Source organism: Macrobrachium rosenbergii, unplaced genomic scaffold (genome assembly GCF_040412425.1).
Source record: "Macrobrachium rosenbergii isolate ZJJX-2024 unplaced genomic scaffold, ASM4041242v1 171, whole genome shotgun sequence".
Classification (NCBI taxonomy): Eukaryota; Metazoa; Arthropoda; class Malacostraca; order Decapoda; family Palaemonidae; genus Macrobrachium; species Macrobrachium rosenbergii.
Window position 1 is genome coordinate 1,354,584 of NW_027100729.1, and position 5,494 is coordinate 1,360,077.

The following is a 5,494-nucleotide window of genomic DNA, read 5'->3' on the forward strand; positions in this document are numbered from 1 at the left end:
AGGTTTAAATACATACATTAATTATAGTAGCAAGACCTCAGTACCAGAAAACTTCAAACTTCAAAAAATATCCAGTAACAAGTCATAACTTGATGCAGTAATACTGCCATGGATATCAAAGAAGACAGTCCAAAATCCTTGTGATTCTCGTTCAGTGTAGGCTTTGCACTTAACAGGAAGTTAGTAGCTGTAGACCTGAACACTGATTCTGCAAGAGAATAACTTGCATGTATATACACCAGAGAGTCAGTAATAAGTACAACCTGAACATGACAAAGGCCTAGAGGCCAGCGTAGAAACTAACAGACCTCCTCTCAACTGTCAACATGCACTTCAATGTAGTCATCAGAGTGAACATATCGATTACGGCGACAGAGGAGCGAACTGTAATGATGAAGATGATTTAAAGTTCTGTGCAGGAAATATCCAGGCAATGAGGGCGCGAACGAAGCACAATAAGTACAGCAATCAGTTGTTTCTGGACAGACCATCTTAGTGGTCTGAATCACAATCAACATAAATGCCTAAAATGGAAAATGGAAAATCGCACAGAAAGCGGGTAATTTGTTGATGACGACTGTTGGATCTCAAGCAATGGAGCTGCAAAAAGTGTTAGAGAAATTATACAACAGCACTTTTTAATATAAATAGGTACAGCAAAGCAGACTCTACATACTGCAGGGTCCAAAATAATGAGAGAGAAGACACTCAGCAACATCAAGGAAAATGACAAACTGATAAGAAGCCTGCAGGGAAGGCCCTGGTTGATCTGCCAAAGAGCACTGGGAGGGTTTGAAGTGGAGAGAATGTGCATGACCATCATGCCACAGAATTACTAATTTAGTGCTAATGGTGAGATTTTGTCGGTGCCAGTTCCCCCCAAGATAATGGCCATTTTAATCTGGTGTGAATAGAAGAGCATTCTGCATCTTGTGCCAGCTTTTGAAAATAATTTTGGCAGTAATTAAGCCATTGCAAAACTTCATTAAGGTTACTAACTAACAGGAGCTTTCCTTTAACTACCACAAAATGCAATGTCCACAAACATTGAGCACTACATTTTAGAGGTCCTCCCCACAAAAAAACAAGAGTAAATATAGGACAATCAGTATATTGTGCAAGTTTTTGAAAACATTTTGGCTGTAATTAAAGAAACATCAGCGAACAACCTCGGAGGTTACTGGCAAACATCAGCTTCTCTCTCACTGTCACAGAATCCTGTGTCCACCACCAATGTACCAAATTTAATGGGTCTCCCCACATTAAAACTGACAAAAGTTCTATATAGCCTCAGACACAGCCACATGCTGCTGTCCAATCAAATAGAGCCTTTCAAAGGTCTGACTGATATAAAAGGAAATAGCAAACATCTCAAACTTGCCAGTGATTACTATTTCAAGCCATTCACTGTTTTGGCCTTTTAACTCTTGTTCTAAATCATTTTCAATTTTACCAGCTATAAACATCTACACACTACAGACTTAAGTTCATTAAGCATCTGTTGGTGTACTGGCATTGTACACAATGCAAAATACTTTAAATAATTAACCTTTCAAAAGAAAATAATTGTGGATATTTCCCACCGATTCCCTCAAACCTGAGAATACAAACTCCACAATTACTGAACAGTATTTTAATCAAACCAAACATCAATAAACTGTCTAAAACTACAGAAGTGAACAAACAACCATAATGACTTCAATAGGAGAACATTATTGCCATAGTTAGTCCTGAACCAAAACATGTCCACTTTTTGAACACTTTTCTTACTGGTCAGGCTTAGTGTCTCTGCTGTCAATGTGTATCAAGTTCCTTTACAGAACAATTCCCAGATTTTTTCTGTCTATAGCAAAGTCTAAATTCTATATCTTCTGAGGATATTTATTTTGTCCTGATTCAGTTTCTGGGGTCACAATCAATGTAAATCCATAGAACTCACAACTAGAAAGGCAACAGAAATTTCAGTCTTGAAACAAATGACACTTATGGCACACACGATACTGGGAATGCATGAAATTTTACCTATTTTTCTGTGAAATCATACTTCAATTTTTTCCTAAGTGTTTTGATTCATACACAAAATTCTGCCATTTGATATTTGACTACTTTAAAATCATCATGACCAACTTATTATTATTACTGTTATTCTATAAACACACCCATGAACATAGTCTCAAGTCTTAAAGCCATAAATATATAGTCTCAAGTCTTAAAGGAATAAATATTGAAGTAGGTTGCTTGCTTCAATGCAACAAAATTCCCGATGCAAAAACCTGAAGCAGAATGGTTGAAGACAAATGAAATGTCATGGGGGGATGGTAGAGAATGTCTGGAATTTGTTCAAAATATTACAAATGTGTACACAATGAGCAACCCCTTCTCATCCTTTGCAAGTGTATTTAATATGACCAGGAAGGTTCATTCACTGGAACAGACCAGATGTCTCTGCCATAATCTGAAGGCAAACAAACAAGAAGGTTGTGAACTGCCAAAAAGCAATTTATCTTCAAGTGTATTCATGACAACTTGTCCAACTTCGGCAGTGACTTTCACAGTAATCTTAAACACACACAAACACACATACACACTAGACATTTGGATACAATTTTCAAAAACACGCCACGCATGCCAGTGCAAGCCATCATACATTCACGCATAAATACGTCCACCTAAACTGCATCCGTGCACATAGGATAGAAGTGTTTTAATAAGCATTGTTATACACACACCCACAAGCCAGACATACACAAGAACTTATTTATGCAAGTGCTTTATTCTATTAGCAAAGAATGTTCAATTACATACATGGCGTGATGCACATATATTTAAATACATGTATACACACACACACAAACATTATACACAAACATACTCAACCACACAAGCGTGTGTATACGTGTATGTACATTGAAATACACAAACAGAATCAGAGTCTAGCATAGACCTAGGAATATACTCTCATATCCACAACTGCATTCTTAAACAGACATCACACGCAAACACATACAGTATATACAGAACACACATACAAAATACGAATGAATTTATAGAGAAAATGGAAAGCTCTGAAAGAAGTGATCATCATCATGGATACACTGAAGGAGATAATATTAGTCCCTGTTTTCTGCTGTAGTGGTACAGAAAATGGGGCTACTTCTCTTCAGTGGGTAACTAGACCAAACCTGGGACTCTCGACGATTGTGAGTTTGATACACACCTATGGCGATCTCAGGCTATTGCAGTTTATTCTTAAATAAGATTATTGGCATAATTCACAGCTAAAGAAGTTGGACAGCCAGGTGAAAAGAGAAGAGAGAAATGGCATAAACCAAAATTCATAATAATGCAAAGCACTTGCACAAAGCTGTCAAAAACCTCACGGATGGGGATGAGATGCAGAAAAGGCTTTATGCTGTCGTATAACTCTTCTGAATTGAAGAATGGACGAGATATTACATGAGAGAGAGAGAGAGAGAGAGAGAGAGAGAGAGAGAGAGAGAGAGAGAGAGAGAGAGAGAGAATTCAACAACAGATCGACAGTCCCTGAGATACTGAAAAGTGGAAAGGAGACAACTATACGAACATTAGAGTCAATCCCTGGACAGTACATTCACAGTACTGGACCCTCTTTCTTTCTCTGCTAAAATAGACCCAAATGGATGACAAAATGCCTTGTGATAAATTTCCTAACAAATTGGCCTATGCCAGGCTACCCCAAACCTTTGCAAAAGAGGACCAAGGATTGCACCAGCAATAAAACCGCTTGAGCATTCCGTGATAATATTCAAGGTGATGGAAAACATTTGGAATCATATTTATAAATTTGGCTTCAACGACATCAGCAGTTTCTGTGATTATGCAACCAAGGAAAATACCATCCTTAGAGACATCAAGACGAGCTGAACCACCAGTGGATTACGCGAGGGTATTGGACAAGGTTCCCCAGATAAGCAATCACAAGGCAGAGAGCATACAAGAACTCTTTCAGCTATTGATGTTACTCTCACTGTAACACACTGTATAATAAGCTATAATGAAGACAGCAGCAGAGTATCAGATGATGGGACAAATGTTCATGTTCATGAAGGTTTTGTGTTAGATTCTGATGTTGCGCACACACGCTGCTACTGGAAGCAAGTGACTTGTGTTCAAACACCATAACTGACCTAAGGAATATTATGCTGTGCGAGTGTTTCATTGGATGGATGGATGTATGAGTTTTAGGGCAAAAGCCCAGGCACTGGGGCCAAAGAAGCCATTCAGCGCCGTAATGGAAACTAAATAAATTATATTATGAAAAATGAGTTAATGAGTGTATGATGAAGATGGTTCATAGATAAATTACAATATGATAAATAGATGAATTAATGAAGAAAAATACTTAATAAATAAATATATATATATATCTATGATGTGATTAATAAATATAATTAAATTTTATTAAAAATGTTTATAGACTTTAAAGGGATGAGAGCAAATATCTGCTTCATCTCCCCAAAATATCTGAGGATTTACCTCTAAAATATCTCTCTCTTTTGGTTAAAATATCTGGGGCAAGCAGCAGAATGTGCTCCACTGTTAGCATCTCACCACATAAGCACACTCTGGGAGGCTGCCCCTTCACAAAATAAACTGATAGGTCAAATAAATTGTGCCCAATCCTCATTCTGCTTAAAACTATTTCTGTTCGTCTATCCGACTGGAAAGGCCAGAAAGCCACGATATTATACTATTTCTGATTTTCTATACTTTCTATTATTGGCAAGAAGAAGTCCATCTTTCTTGCCATTTGTTTAAATATAAGATCTAAAAGGACCTTTAGGTCTGTATGAAACACTTACTAAAGGCTGTTTCTGAATAGACACTAGCACCTTTACATTCCCTATCTGTATCTCATTTCCACCAAATCCCCACATGAAGGGACCCAACAGAAAGAGACAGATTTACCCAGATAATACAAATGGAAAGGCCGATCCTGAACTTTTTGAACTAATGGATGGAAGCTATTGAATTTTTATTGCTTCTAAAGTGCTTTTAAGGTCAGTAGATGACGAAATTAGTGTAAGCTACTTTCAAAAAACTATATCCAGGGCAGAGACTATGGCTGTTAGTTCTGCTGTGAATATGGATGCAAAGTCAGGTAGTTTAGCTGTATATGCTGTATCCTGGATAACTGCACATCGCGTATGCCAAACCAAAGATCAATACGTCACAAAAATCAGGCTAAAACAGATCCTCAGCAAGCGAGAAACGAAAATCAAAGCAGGAGGAACCAACAACAGATGTTGAACCAGCGACAGAGAAAATCTGATTAGAAACGGGAATGGTTCCTATTCCCATACACCCAGCGGTATGGTTGATCACCTGACCTACCTGTGTGTGTGCCGCGAGTTTTGAAATTCTGTCGGGAACGTCGGAGACTATAGCTAAGTATATCTGACGGGTAAGTTGCATGTACAAAAATTTTTTGTATGCCGATCGCACCCTTAATGGC